Below are 16,081 nucleotides of genomic sequence, written 5' to 3'. Positions count from 1 at the left end.
CACCCTCCCCCCGCACCCCTCATGCCAGCCCCTGAGCGCCCCAGGCAGGGCCGGGCTCCTCGCCCGGCTGCCTACCCCTAGGGCCGCTGCGGCCCCAGAGGGCCAACCCCGGAGCGGGGCCCGCCCGCGCGGCTCCTATTGGCCGAAGCGAGCTCCGCTCGCTGCCTCTCCCGCTCCTGGGCCAGCAGCAGATCCGGCCTCACGTGACCTGCTCTAGGCGGCCACACAGACCGTTTCAGTTATTGTCCACGGTCCCTTTATGTCACACCCCACCCCCTCGCAACGAACATTTTCTTACACATGCGCAGTGCTCCTCCCGGAAATACTCGGTCGGACGGTTAAGTGGTCCTTGGTCACCTGACACGGCCCTCCATAGTAGTGGGAGGGGGCTCCCGTGTCACGTGACGCCCCCGGGTCGCTTCTGTTCTCGCCGTGCCTACAGGAGGGTCTGCGCATGCGCAGAAAACAGCTGTCATCCGCGCACGGAAGAAGCCCCAAAAGCAAAGCAAAGCAGGGAGCGAGTGAGGGGGAGTGCGGCCGCTCCCCCGGCCCTGCGGTGCCGTTACCTTCCCCGTCCAGGTACAGTCCGTGGAGCCGGGCCGGAGAGCACAGACCCCCGCTGGGGGCAGAGGCTGGGCCTGGGGGTGCGGTTGGGGGAGCCCGCAGGGGAGGCCCCTGAGGGGAGCAGGCAGGGGCTGGAGCCCGCTGGGGGAGCGCGGTGGCGCAGGGAGCAGCGGGGTTGCCTCGGGAGAGGAGGCCGGTGCACGCCGCACTTAGGCGGGGATGCCTCTGCCACCTGCTCGGGGGAGGGGCCGGGACTGGAGTGTGTGTGTCCGGGACTAGGGTGTGTGTGTGTGTCCGGGACTAGGGTGTGTGTGTGTGCATGTGTGTGACCGGGGCTGTGTTTGTGGTGAAGCAGGGATGAGTGGGGAGCAGGGCACAGCTTGTGTGTATGGGGAGGGGCCGGTGGTGGCTTCCTGTGAGCAGCCCTGGCCCCGCGGAGAGGCGGGCAAGGGGGTGCGTGTGGGTCCCAGCTCCCTGTGCCATGTTCACTGGCTACACCCTGAACCACCAGGTGGTACGGTGCTGCACTGGCTTAACAGGACGTGGGGGCGATCACACAGGAAACCAGCCCGCTTGCCCCAGCTGTCACTGTGGCTGCTGCCCTTGTGCACGCTGCAGCTGGGCTGGGTGCATCTGTTAGTTCGGCAGCGAAATGGAAGGAAGCGAGGGGCAAATGCAATTCTTGAGGCGCATGTTGAGTTGTTTGGAGTTTGTGTTTACAAACCTGCTATTGTATTTTAAAACAAGTGTTTTCATAACAGTAATGTGAAAAGCAAATCAGACTGCATGTGTGACTTGTCAGGGTGCCTCCCACTTCTTATGTGATTGTACTTCAGAGTTGGATATGGGCATGTGTGTAAACCTGGATAACCTACTGTTGGAAAAAAATCCCATTTTAAAAAAAAGTAGTGAAATGAATACAGCAGGTGTATCACTTTGGCCCCAATTCTACAATGACTCAGCATGGGTTGGCCCCCTACTGAAGTTGTGGTGCTACATGTGGACACAGATGTCTGTCCAAATAATATTAATTCCTACCTCTTATGTAGTGGTTTTCGTCTGTAGATTTCAAAGTGCTTTACAAATGAAATAAACGTTGTTATTCCCAGTATACAGATGGGGAAACAGAGAGCTGAAATGACTTGCCCAAGGTCACCCCGCAGGCCAGTGGCTGAGCCAGGAATAGAATCTGGCTCTCCTGAGTGCTAATGGGTTACTCTATCCACTGGGCCATATTGAATCCCTTATAAGATTGGAACCTTCAGGAAGTGTTTTGAATCCTCTATTATGGGCTGTATTGTGGATTCTATTGCTTTGCATTGTGAAATAGTTCTCAATATTTTTATAGAAAAAGATTATTTTTAAAATCAGGCTTGGTAAATGAAACTAGCAGGTGTCAGCTAAACATAATCAATTAGTTCAATAGTGCATGGTATTAGATTGAGGAGATGCTGTTTTGACTTGAATTGTGACACTTTTTAAAAAGTCATGTAATTTCACAGATTCTTCATGTATGGATTTGAATTCAGTTTTCTGACTGTCCTATTCTCTCCATCATATTCTTTGGATTTTTTTTTCAAATGGTCCATTTTTCTGTTCTTGCAGTTTCTGTAAACTATAGGTGCAGTAGAACAACATATACATTTCTTGTTGTAGTTGATATTTCAGTGAAAGTTAACCAATACAAGACCATAGCTTAGTGCTGTCACCTAGGTGTCACTAAGTGGTTAACAGGGGATTGTAGTTCAGAGATAGGGTTCCTGTTGTCATTGTCAAAAAAGATCATAAGCAAACTCTCAACAGAATGTAGCAAGGAATTTTCTGTGTAATAACTGCAAAAACTAGAAAGAAAATGGTTACTGTATTCTGAATCAATTATCATTTTAGGCCCCAGTCCTACAGCTGGCTCTGTGTGGGTACAGGGATTCACCTATGCAGAGCAAGTTGCAGGATTGGGACCCTAAATTCTACATTATGAATTTACTTGAAAGTCAGAAAATAAAGGTAAAATCCTCCTCTCCGCACTTGTTCAAGTAATCCTATTAGGTTCATTTGGATTACTCACATGAGTGAAATGAGTGGGATTTGACCCCAAATCAGTAAAAGCATCATTGGCTTCAAGGTCTGGTTGAAATTAACATTTTTCACTTTGAACATTTCTGCTAGGTTGTAATGCATTTGAATGAAGAGAACTGATCTTGTTTCTTTATGTAAAGAAAAAATGCTTCCTATTGATTTTCAGTGTTTATATCATTTCAGAGACTGAAGGATCCACCTTCGATGTTCTTAAATAAATAGTTTTAAATTTATAGTTTCTACCATTATTGCTGCTAATATTTTAAAAGTAGGGACAGAAATTATCGGGTAGTTGACATACCTATAATTTGTAAGCTGATTATTTTATGCAAAGCAAAGGGATTTGTAGTGATAGGTTAGTGGCTTGATTTTTTTTAAAAAAAGAGAGAAACAAAATGGCACAATGACCTTTTTCTTGAATGCATTTTTACTAAGATATTGAGTATGATGACATACATATTTGTAAAATTATTTCTCTGTCAGTGTCTGTACTCTGGTAACCAGCAAATGGTTTCATTGCAACAACGCAACCCCCAAATGTAGACAAACAAAAATGTGATTTGCAAAGTCTATTTTCCCTTGCTTGAAATTGGGGTAAACTGAACTGGTGTGATTCATGGCTACCCTTGTCTCCACTTGAATTTGTGCTGGTATAGCTATGCCAGTTGCTGGCCACTGCTGGCGGAACTGTGGCTAATCCCTGGTAATAAAACCTATACTACGTAACCGGGATCTACTTTTTTGGGATATCTCCCAGGAAATGATTTTAGCCTAATAATAAAGAATGGTAAAGATTAAGCCATAATCGGGTCAGATTTAGCATACATTGCACTTAATGGGGGGGGGGGGGGGAACATTTAGCCAGAATGAAGAGATGCTAAAATATGAAATTCTAAGATTTAGCCTTCTAATCATAGATTGCAATGTAAATATTAAAAGAAGAAAACGAGGTGGAGTGAGTTAGTTTTTTGTCTTGTGTCTCTGTTTAATACAGTATTTTGTCATTAAAGGTCTGAATTTTAAACAAGTCAGGTGGGGAGTTGTGTGCCAAACTTAAATGTACAATTACCACAGTTATGCATTCAAATCAGTAAATTACACAGGCAAATGCGAATTATTATTTTAGATTGTTTAAAATGTGGCCTCTTTCAACTGGGGCAGCTGCTTAATTGTACTGCTTCGTGTTTCTTTAATGAATTAATTTTGAAGTCTCTCTTATTTCAAGTTGTCTTCTATTGGGATTTGACTATACTTCCTGAATCTGATGGTGAACATATCTTGGTTTTAGCTACATGAGGTGGCTAACTGTATTCAAATGTAGTTTAAATGAAAATGATGTTCGAAAACTGTTTTTAGTTTTGGCTAAAGTATATATGGAACTTTAGAGTAGTTAGCACTTTTTATTATAATTTTCTTACTATTTGATTAAAATCTTTGAAGTTCCTCTCAATGATTATAGCAAATAAGAATTGTTCTTGGGACAACCATAACACTTTTCCAAAACAAAAATGTATATAGTGTAACTGTGAGGAACTTGTTATTGGTTTTTGGTATTTTTTTTGCTCATTTCATGTCTACAGCAAAACAGTAAACAAGTGAGGGAAAATAACTGTTTAGTATGCTGTTGCATTTTAAAAAATGCCTCCCCCCTTCCCTTCCGTAGAATCAGAAATTAGCAAGCTTAAATACTGGATATTCTAGAACGAGAACTTAATTAGTTATTCTTGCATATTTCAAACATGTAATAAAGGGATTTTATAAGCAGTTGCATACTGATGGGACTAAAGTGCACTATAAAACTGCTGCTTTTTTGGAGCAGTAAATTGTTAAGGAGCTTTGTAGGTTTCTTAGATGGTATTGCATTTAGTTGTACTATCATAGATTTATATATTAATCTAGGCCTTATTTCATTGGTTAAAAGGTGTGAAATTATAAATGCTAAATAAGGTCCTGATGCTGCATGCTTAAATGCTTAACTTTAGACACACAAGTAGCCCCAATGACTTCAAAGGAACTTCTCATGTACTTAAAGATAAGAGCATGGATAAGTTTTGCAAGACTTGAGTCTAACTTTGGGTAAAAATAAAGAAGCATTCTCAGGTTAAAATAATATTTAAAGCAGATTTTCCTATCCATAATTTAAGATGTTAAAATATGAGAGAGTTTGAATTTTAAATGTATTCAGGTTAAAACAACTGCATAATACAAAAAGTAGAAAGTGAAAGTAAATTTACTTCTATCTGTAGTTCTCATCAGTTTCACTTTCTGGTTCTCAAACATTGGCAGAATGCTACAATTGCAAACCTTAGGCAGGATTATTTAAATCCAAAAACAACTTTAAAAAAAAGAAAAGAAAATGAAGTGTAAAAATATAATTAGGAAGGCCAAAAAAGAATCTGAGGAACAGTTAGTCAAAGACTTAAAAAAAAGAGCAATTTTTTTTTTTTAATACATCAGAAACAGGAAGCCTGCTAACCAACCAGTGGGGCTACTGGACAATCGAGATGCTAAAGGAGCACTCAAGGACAATAAGGCTATTGTGGCAAAACTAAATGAATTCTTTGCATGGGTCTTCACGGTTGAGAATGTGAGGGAGATTCCCAAACCTGAACCATTCTTTTTAGGTGACAAATCTGAGGAACTCTCCCAGATTGAGGTGTCATTAGAGGAGGTTTTGGAACAAATTGATAAACTAAATAGTAATAAGTCACCAGAACCAGATGGCATTCACCCAAGAGTTCTGAAGGAACTCAAATGTGAAATTGCGGAGCTATTAACTGTAGTCTGTAAGCATTTAAATCAGCTTCTGTACCAAATGACTGGAAGATAGCTAATGGGATGCCAATTTTTAAAAAGGGCTCCAAATAGGCTTGCCAATTTTGGTTGGACATATTTCTGGAGATTTAATCATATGACATAATCTTTTATTAAAGATTAATTTTTAATTCCTGGAGACTCCAGGCCAATCCTCGGGGTTTGGCAACCCTAGCTCCAGAGGTGGTCCTGGCAATTACAGGCCGGTAAGCCTGACTTCAGTACCAGGCAAACTGATTGAAACTATATAAAGAACAAAATTGTTAGACACATAGATGAACATAATTTGTTGGGGAGGAGTCAACATGATTTTTGTAAAGGGAAATCATGCCTTCCCCATCTACTAGAATTCTTTGAGGTGGTCAACAAGCATGTGGACAAGGGGGATCCAGTGGATATAGTGTACTTAGATTTTCAGACTGCCTTTGACAAGGTCTCTCACCAAATGCTCTTAAGCAAAGTAAACTGTCACGGGATAAGAGAGAAGGTCCTCTGATGGATTGGTAACTGGTTAAAAGGTAGGAATAAATGGTCAGTTTTCAGAATGGAGAGAGGTAAATAGTGGTGTCCCCCGGGGCCTGTACTGTGCCCAGTCCTATTCAACATATTCATAAATGATCTGGAAAAAGGGGTAAACGGTGAGGTGGCAAAATTTGCAGATGATACAAAACTACTCAAGGTAGTTAAGTCCCAGGCAGACTGCAAAGAGCTACAAAAGGATCTCTCAAAACTGGGTAACAAAATGGCAGATGAAAGTCACTGTTGATAAATGCAAAATAATGCACATTGGAAAACATAATCGTAACTATACATGTAACATAATGGGCTCTAAATTAGCTGTTACCACTCAAGAAAGAAATCTTGGCGTCATTGTGGATAGTTCTCTGAAAACATCCAATCAATGTGCAACAGCAGTCAAAAAAGTAAACAATGTTGGGAATCATTAAGAAAGGGATAGATAATAAGACATAAAATATCATGTTGCCTCTATATAAATCCATTGTATGGATTTACATGTATAAATCCATTGTATGGATTTATATACAATCCATCCATCTTGAATACTGTGTGCAGATATGGTCCTCCTATCTCACAAAAGATAGATTGGAACTGGAAAAGGTTCAGAAAAGGGCAACATAAATGATTAGGTGTATTGGATGGTTTCCATATGAGGAGAGTTTAATAAGACTGGGACTTTTCAGCTTGGAAAAGAGATGACTAAAGGGGGATATGATAGAGGTCTATAAAATCATGATTGATGTGGGGAAAAAGTAAATAAGGAAGTGTTATTTACTCCTTCTCATATTACAAGAATCAAATGAAATTAATAGGCAGCAGATTTAAAACAAACAAAAAGAAGTATTTTTTCATACAATGCACAGTCAACCTGTGGAACTCCTTGCCAGAGGATGTTGTGAAGGCCAAGACTATAATAGGGTTAAAAAAAGAACTAGATAAGTTCATGGAGGATAGATACATGACTGGCTATTAGCCAGGATGGGCAGGGATGGTGTCCCTAGCCTCTGTTTTCCAGAAGCTGGGAATGGGCGACAGGGCATGGATCACTTGATGATTGCCTGTTCTGTTCATTCCCTCTGGGGCACCTGCCATTGGCCACTGTCAGAAGACAGGATACTAAGCTAGATGGACCTTTGGTCTGACCCAGTATGGCTGTTTTTATGTAAAAAGGAAAAAACCCATTTCTGCCAGTAAAAAGTGAAATCCCGTCCCCATCGGGCAAAATGACAGTGTGGCTAGGATTTCACCCAAAGGTTTTTTTTTTTTTTTTTTTTTTTTGTAAATCTAGTTTTCTATTAAAACTTAAAGCTTGAGCCTACGGCTTGATAGTGTCCCTTTTAAAAGAACCTAGATAATTATTGTAAAAGCACCTGCGGAGAAGGAAAGTAACGAGACTGACATTATTGTGGGCGGTGAGGTTCAGTTAATTTTCACCATTTATTTCCTTCATGTAGAAGTGACCTTACAGTGTACTCAAAATTACAAATATATTTGATACGTTGAAACCAGATAAATTGTTTATACCAGTGTAGTGATTAAGAAGAAGACATTTTATTATGAATTAGAAATTGGGTGGAAATATCGGGAATAAAGCAACAGAAATGAAAGTAAGATTAAGGAACAGTCAGATATTTTGTAAAGGGGGGAGGATGGAGTGGCAAAACCAGGAGGTTTATGACAAATCCCAAGAGATTTCCTTTTTAACAATTCCTTTATTCTGTTTTCTGCAATTACAACTCTGCTAATAGCTATTATTAAGGTTGTTTAATGTTTTTCCTGTAACTCTGTGTTTTTTTGTTTCTTGTAACTTAGACAAACTTTAAAATTTTGGGCTGAAACTTTCCAGCTTGGTCTCAGTCTCAGGCTGATTGCTTTTGATTAAACATTTAAAAAAAAAAGTTTTCACTTTTGAGAGTAGGTCAGTGAAAAACAGATAACATATATATTTTGTTAAATCTTTTTTTATAACAGGTCTAGTGTCCCAGGGATTTTGCGTATGGATTTGAAATTTTGGCAGGGTGATATTTACGAGTTCGGAAGTTCCTTTTGCTGTCCCCGTGAAAATCCCTCTAAGTTTGACTGAGTTATGAGCCATGGGAACTTGTTAAATGCATGCCTGCCCCTGGGCCACACTGAGCCTCACATATCACTTCTAAATTGCTATATGGAGCTATAGCTTCAAACCCAACACAGGCAAAATGAATGTAGCTGGTTCTTTTCCCCCATCAAGATGCCTGTTGGTTTGGGAGAAGGAACACTGGGCTGGGAATCAGGAGCCTTTTTTTGGTCTTGCCTCTTCCATTGATTAGAATAATAATAATTTGTGCTTCTCAACTCTTATTATTGCACAAGACTTTATATCTCTTCCCTAGGAGGGAGGCATATATAATTCCTCCCCTTTTACAGGAGGAATAGCCAAGGACTAGAGAGGTTGCACGTGTCCCTTCTAGCAGAATTGGGAATAGAACCCAGATCTCTAATATGGTGGACCCAAGTCATCTCCTCTAAACTACACTATCTTTCAGCAAGAATATGCCAAATCTGTGTGCTTGGCTATGCTGCAAAATGGGGCCCTTTTTGCATAGAAAATGCTTTGAGACCCACCGAGAATTAGCAGTATGTAAATGCAAAGTAACATTAACAGGTATAGAACCCAGGATTCCTAATGCTCAATCCTCTGCTTTAATCACTCATTTCCCAGAGACAGGAATTCTGCTATCTAACTTTCTAAGTGTTGTCTAGCAAAGACCTGCATATGATGGAATTATTTTCTCCATTTCCTCCCCCCCCCCAAAAGTCCATTTAAAAACTATGTTAAAAGCATATTAGGGTGTAAAATGAAGGTGTCAAAATTTAGGAAATGTCAGAATTAAGCTATACCACGCAACCCTAATTCTGCTCCTTTGTGTGTATGTATTATGACACAATTTTTAACTTTAACTATGATCATGTATAATTGTTTTCCCACTTCTTCGTTCAGTGCACGGGATGAACAGTGAGTGAGGCAGGGACTGAAGGAAGAGAAAGGAGAGTTTTGTGGTCAAGATGCTGGCCTGGAACCTGTGATAACTGGGTTTTATCTCTGGCTCTGCCGTACATTTCCTACACGATAAACCAAAACATTTGGACGTGATCACTACTTATGTGATTCTCTTTTATTGGGTGCCCTATTTAAGACACCAGGGATTGATTTTTTTTTTTTTCAAAAGTTCTCAAGACTCTCCATTCCAGTTGAAGTCAGTGGGACCTGTGAGATGATCACCTCCGAAAAAATCAAGAATTAAGTTCAGCATTCAGTTACTGAATGTGACGTTCCCCTAGGTGCAGCCTGAACTGCTGTATCCCCTTAGCTCTCCAGCCTAGGATCCCTTTTACGCTGCTTTGCTAGCGAACAGCAAACCCCTCCAGGCTCTGCTCACTCACAGCCACCAACATGCAAAGTCACTCCCAGCTGAATATATAAATGCTATGCCCAGCCATCCATGAATAGATACAGGGTGATAGCCGCCTATCCGTCAGTCCCAGCCTTGCCTCCCAGAAATGTGCATCTTGTATTGTTCAGTAGCCCACTGGACCGTACCAGATCATGAGTTAGTCCCTCATTCCAACAAATATGCACCAGCCCTGTTGGCCTGAGTAGAGATTTTCCAAACACTTCAAACAAACACACTGGTTTAGATAAAACAGTAAAAACAAGTTTATTCACTAGAGAAAGATAGATAGATTTTAAGTGATTTATAAGTGATAAGGAATAAAAGTCAGTGTTGGTTACAAAAGAAATAAAAAGATAAACACGCAAGCTAATTATTCAACTTTACCAAGACTAATATGTTTAAAAACAAAAAGGTTTCTCTCACCCAAAAGCTTGCAACAGTCTGTACTGCTGGGAAAAACCTCCAAGCCAGGACCACTCTCCCCAGTTCAGTGGTGTTTTACAAGCAATCTTGTTGCCATGTAGAGAGGGGGGAGAAGAGGTGATGAGGAGGTCACTGCCTCTCCTTTTTATACTCTGACCCTTTGTACTGGAAAAGTCTTTGCTGGGTCATGGGATCAGGCAGTTCCATGGTGTACGTGAACTGCCAACTGTCCTTCAGGTGAAATTGTAAATTTCTTGTTGACAACTCCCGTGCTGGTGAACCTCCGATTAAGCAGGTAATGGCCGTTTAGCAGTTAGCTGGCGTGCCACTATCCCTCTGTCTTTGAGAAAATAGTTTGAGAGCATTACCCAGAATTACAACATATTTCAGTAACAAACTTATAACAAGATCTCACAATTTTACATGCGGTGATGTTACACACATTTCATCAGGATAATAATATTCAGCAGATTTGAGTTTTCAGATGATACCTCACAAGGCATACTTTGTACACAATATATCATAACCATATAAAAGTGGGGTACATGGGTGTACAGGGTTGTCACAGTGAGCTATCCCAAATAGGTGGTCACTTACAAGTTTTGGCCTTAATCTCCCTGTGCCTGGGCCCCTCACCTGTAAAATATGGTATTAATTCTCTAAAGAAGTATTGTGAAGATAAATTCACAACTGTTCGTGAGGCACTCATATGTACAATGTAGTGGTGAGAGTTTTATAGAAAAGCTCATGAAGACATTCTTGAAAAATTCCTTATTCAGTGAAAGGTTTAGATGGTGTGCAGTAAATAAGATGAGTCACCTTTTGAATGAAGAGGATAAAAAGAAATATTGAGCAGCTGCCTCACTGAACATTGCCCATCCTATGTGGTGACTGAAGTAAGTGTCTGGGCAGGGGAAAAAACATCATGTGGTCATATAAGAAAAGACACTATCATGATGCATACTTACAAAAAGGCAGAATTAAGGTTGTGTGTGCTACCTGGATTCTGGCCTTTCCGAACTTTTGAATTTTTTACTCTGCAACCTTAAGAATGCTTTTTAATATATTTTTTTTGGTGAGGAATTAATATTTATTTTGTTTTTCCCTTTCAGTAGGATTTGAAAAAATCCATTCACAATTGGTGAGTAGGCAACTTTTTCCTTAATGATGTGTGGGGAGTAGAGTGTTTGCCAGCACTTAAAAAATGTATCAGGTACCTACTAACTACAGGTAGATACAAAAGACAAAGTGTACGTGTGTATGGAGTGTCTTTCCATCGACGATGCTCACGGCAGTGCCCTGGTGAAAAGGCCAGTCTCTGGGAAAACCATCATGGAAGTGACTTAGCAGAAATAAGACCGCAGTAATCAGCAAGAGCAAAACTTTTTCAGCATAAATTCAAGACAAACATAACTAAAATTCTCCAATTTGGAGTTCACTCATCACTGGATCTAGAATCTTGTCTTCTTATAGGCATTCTTTTCTACGTGACTCACAAGCAGTCATTCTTATAGCTCCTTATCAAATCACATGTATGAGGGGAGAAGAGAGGAAAGCCAGAGATGCTGACCTTTTGCTTACTGAGAACTAGGTGTTGCCTCTGCATCCCGTCACAACCAATGTCTGGCTACGTGATTCTGATACGTTTTTCACTCTACCCCCTCTAACTCTATCTGCTAGAAGGGAGAAGGTGTTTTCTGCGACTTCTCCCTCCTTCTGGGGGCTGCAAAGGGGATTGGTAAGGAAGATTACTGCTAGTCTACCCTAGAGCCTCCCATCAGAGGTGTCTACTTTCTAATGTGCTGGGAGGGGGGGGAGGGGTGTGCTCCCCCTGGCTCTGCCCCAGGTCCTACCCTCACTCTACCCCTTCCCCCAAGGTCTCAAGAACCATAGTAAAAAATAAAAGGAATACTGAAGAATGTTTCTTATGAAAGTAGGGAATTGCTAGCATTAACTTGGGGGCAGGTGCTGTGTGTGCTTTCTGAACTCTGCTTTGCTAACACACCCAAGTCCCGCTTTTCAATGAGTTCTCCAGCAGAGGCTGTCAATCATGGCAATTCTGCAATGGCTCTGAGACACAATCAAAACTGACTAAATAAGACATAGCCCAGATCTGCAGAAGTTTATGTGATTAATGCATTAAACCAGTGCAGAACTTAGCTTATTCTTTTGGTATGTCATTCAGCAGCTCCATATGTTCAATGCAAGTGGCGTACTATGATGTTTGTAACGACTTTTCTTCTGTAAAGTCCATCCAGCTCTCATAATAAAGGGCAGTCTCTGCTGGTTTTGCCATTTTCTCTTTCGTCTGACAGTTTTCTCCCATATTGGACAGGAAAAAAATTGATGCCGTATAAATGGTTCCGCAGGAACAGTTGTTTTGATCGTCAAAAAATAGAGAAAATCACCTTGCGTGCAATTTATTATTGCAGTAGGTTCTCCAGGCTGAAGTTTTTCCTATTTCAACTTCTTTCGCAAAGATCAACTCTTCTGAACTGTTGCTAACCCGAATGAGCCTCAACAGATAGCTAAATAAAATAAAAATACTGAAGTAAGAGCATTATAGTGCACTCCTCTGACAATGGTTGTAATGGAAATGGTAGCGTTTTTTTGGAGCACAAAAAACAGGTTTTCCATATCAAATATAACATTTGGTACATTTTTCATTCATGGTGTGGATAAAAATATTTGCTGTAATAAACACTTTCTAGTGTTTTGGGTGCTCTGATTTTGTACAGAGAAAACAATCAGGCATTTCTTGCTATTGAGCTTTGGTATCCGATATCAGGATCTGATTTGCAGAAATGAGTTGTAGAGAAATGTCAGAGAAGATAAGGTGGATAAAATACGATTTTCATTTAAATAAGAAATTTAAATGAAAAATAATTTTTTAAAATCCAATTTTTATCCACACTATTTGCTCTAGCCTTCGCTGCAATTAACTGCTACAGAATTTACATACTTCTGTCTCAAGAGTTAAAATCACTCTAACTTAAATACTAATTTCAGGAAAAAGAGAAAAAAATCATTGTGTTGAAATGGATCAATATTATGGAATATCATCCTTCACCCTCTCCCAACTTCCTGGATAATATAGTCTTCCTAAACAAAACTTCTACCCTGGGATGAGATGCAGCATGAGCATTTTTCTATTAAGTATAGGAAAAAGTATCAAAAGAGTTTCAGAGTTATGGTATTTGGAAAATTTACCTGAAATTCAGTTTTGAAATTTTTTAAAATTTGTTTTGGCTCATCCTATCTCCAAAACAGCATGGCTTACAAACTCCAATTTAATTTTGTTTTGTTGGCTTTTCTGAGAGGTGCTATTTAGTAATTGGGAAAAGTGGAGAGTTAGTAGAAAAATTTCATTTAGTCAGGTGGGGACACAGGAGACTGGCAAGGCATGAACGCGGGGGCATGGGGAGGATAGAGAGAGACTCGTTCTTGTTAAACTTTAAACACTTCCAATGTCTAAATATAAAGCTTTAAGAAATTGGGTTCTGATTCTTATTTACCTTAACATACTTAATGTTTCCCCACTTAAAAGGACCTTTTAGACTGCCAAAGTAGTGTGAGTGGTTCTTAGTGTAAATGACAATCGGGCCTTTAAAAATTTTCTATGTGGATAGTTGTGTAACTGCTTCTCAAATATCCCACCCAGGAACAACTCTTTTTTCTTTCCACCCAACCTGTAGATTTGCTAAAGTCTGCATCAGGGAGCCCTGCTTAGATGGGCTTCAAAATCTGTCAGAACAGTGCTCTCTCCCTGTGAACCTTGTATGCCAATCTAATTTAAAAAGTTGGTGCTCATTTAAAAAACATGAAAACTCAAAAGCAAATAACTTTATTTAAAAAGAATCACACTTGGAAGTGTGTATTAGTGCAATCCAGCTAACAGCCAAAACCATTATTACATTTCCTTTAGAAAAATTCTACACTCTTAAATTTTCATCCCAATAATATTAATAGATTCATAAATTCCAAGGCTAGAGGGGACCATTGTGACCATCTAGTCTGACCTGCTGTATAACACAGGCCATAGAATTTCCCCCAAAATAATTCCTTTTGAACTGTTATGGGTTTAGAGCTGTTCAGTAGTAAGTTTTGAATCCTATATGTTCTATGTGTTTGTCTGATTGTTGTAAGGGATGTTACTGTATTAATGTCTGTTTAGTTTAATAGTAGGCTATTGGAAAAAGGAAGCAGGAAGGCAAAAACAATGACTCAAGATAAGACATCCCTCAACCAACCTTCCAGGAGGGTTAAGAGACAATGCTTGAGCTATTAACTATGAAGGGTCTACCTTTCAGGCTCCAGCCAAGTTACCCAGCTTGTTTTGGTAATGCTGGGAACCAACAGATGGAAAGAACCATAAACAGTTAAAAGGACTCTCTCTGTCCAGAAGTGAGGAAGTTGTTTGGGAGGTGTTCCCAGGGAACAGATTTATGCAAAGACACACCTGCTTGGTGCATGCAGAAGCTGGCCTTTCCTAAGCTTCCAGGGTGCTGGTAGGCCTTTAGGTGTGATAGACGTGTGTAGACCTTCAATTGTTTTAAGAACCTTTTCCTCTTATGTTATGCCTTGTTCCTACTGTTAAGAATAAACAATACTTTGTCTTAAGAGGGCTATCTGGTCATTGTACTTACCATTGATAACAGGTCCTGAAGGGAAGTACTGCAGATGCTGAACCCAGTTGGATCTGCTGGATAAGCACAATGGGTACTGTAGCCTACGACTCCTAAGAGTGGGAGGATTGTATGATTCTATTCCAGAAAATGTAAAGGCACAAGGCCTGGTACCTCAGGGGGTGTGTTCAGAGAGACCAGAGAAGGGTCAGAGGTTTACCTAGCACTGTAACTATGATAGGGTTCACAGGGTCTTCTGTAGTACCAACCACAGGGGCCTTGGGCGGAGATAATGCCGTTCCCTTTTTTCCCACCTCCCACAGACTCCCATGGATTTCCTTATGCCTAATCTATTTGAGTTTGGTGGTAGATTTGCGTTATAGCATCTGTTTGTGGAAAATCTTTTCTCTTGGTTACTGTAATATCTAGCTGTAAAGAAAGTATATTAGGACCTTAGAAAATCCTAAAACCCAACATGTTGGAATTTATCATGCCTTGTGGGAGAAATATATTATAAAGTTGTGCTCTTTTTAATTAGTAGTAATGGAGTAAAGTCACTTTGTGGAGAGGAAAGCCGTGTCATTAAGGAGGAACACAGTTATTTTTTTATATTAATTCTGCAGGAAAGCTTTCAGTTTTATTTTTACCCTATTATTTTATTACATCAATCAGCTGATATACTAGATTTTTTGAAGGTGTGGGAAACTCACAATAACTCCAGATTGTCCAATAAATAAATAAGACCCAATTTGGAAATACTGTGGGGAAAAAAAGTTTACATAATGTTGGCTTTGTCAAAAAAGATCAAGTGCCAAAAGTAAGAAGTGTATCAGAGATGTACAGTCTGGTCACAACAAGGAAACAACATTTCTGAAAAATGTGCTGTTGATGGCAATATAGTTTGAACACCCATGTTCTTTCATATAGTGTTAGCCACATCTTCATAGCAAGTTTCTTATGGCCATCTCCGCACCCATTTATGGTCGTGTAACATCCATATGATAGTATCAGAGGGGTAGCCGTGTTAGTCTGAATCTGTAAAAAGCAACAGAGGGTCCTGTGGCACCTTTAAGACTAACAGAAGTATTGGGAGCATAAGCTTTCGTGGGTAAGAACCTCACTTCTTCAGATGCAAGTAATGGAAATCTCCAGAGGCAGGTATAAATCAGTGTGGAGATAACGAGGTTAGTTCAATCAGGGAGGGTGAGGTGCTCTGCTAGCAGTTGAGGTGTGAACACCAAGGGAGGAGAAACTGCTTCTGTAGTTGGATAGCCATTCACAGTCTTTGTTTAATCCTGATCTGATGGTGTCAAATTTGCAAATGAACTGGAGCTCAGCAGTTTCTCTTTGGAGTCTGGTCCTGAAGTTTTTTTGCTGTAAGATGGCTACCTTTACATCTGCTATTGTGTGGCCAGGGAGGTTGAAGTGTTCTCCTACAGGTTTTTGTATATTGCCATTCCTGATATCTGACTTGTGTCCATTTATCCTCTTGCGTAGTGACTGTCCAGTTTGGCCAATGTACATAGCAGAGGGGCATTGCTGGCACATGATGGCATATATAACATTGGTGGACGTGCAGGTGAATGAGCCGGTGATGTTGTAGCTGATCTGGTTAGGTCCTGTGAT

The 16,081-nt window shown here is 40.3% G+C and overlaps 1 protein-coding gene across 1 annotated transcript in view; it reads left to right on the top strand.

Annotated features, from left to right (window-relative positions):
* Nucleotides 1-473: 473 nt before the first annotated feature.
* Nucleotides 474-16,081, top strand: part of LOC112116425 (lysine-specific demethylase 4C) — a 438,460-nt gene continuing 422,852 nt past the window's right edge. Inside the window, exon 1 of the mRNA XM_026646385.1 lies at nucleotides 474-579. The gene's annotated coding sequence lies outside the window, so the exon portion shown is untranslated. The remainder of the gene's footprint in view (nucleotides 580-16,081) is intronic.

Source organism: Terrapene carolina, unplaced genomic scaffold, assembly GCF_002925995.2.
Source record: "Terrapene carolina triunguis isolate 2854851 unplaced genomic scaffold, T_m_triunguis-2.0 Scaffold35022, whole genome shotgun sequence".
Classification (NCBI taxonomy): Eukaryota; Metazoa; Chordata; order Testudines; family Emydidae; genus Terrapene; species Terrapene triunguis.
This window is presented reverse-complemented; position numbering and strand designations above follow the sequence as displayed.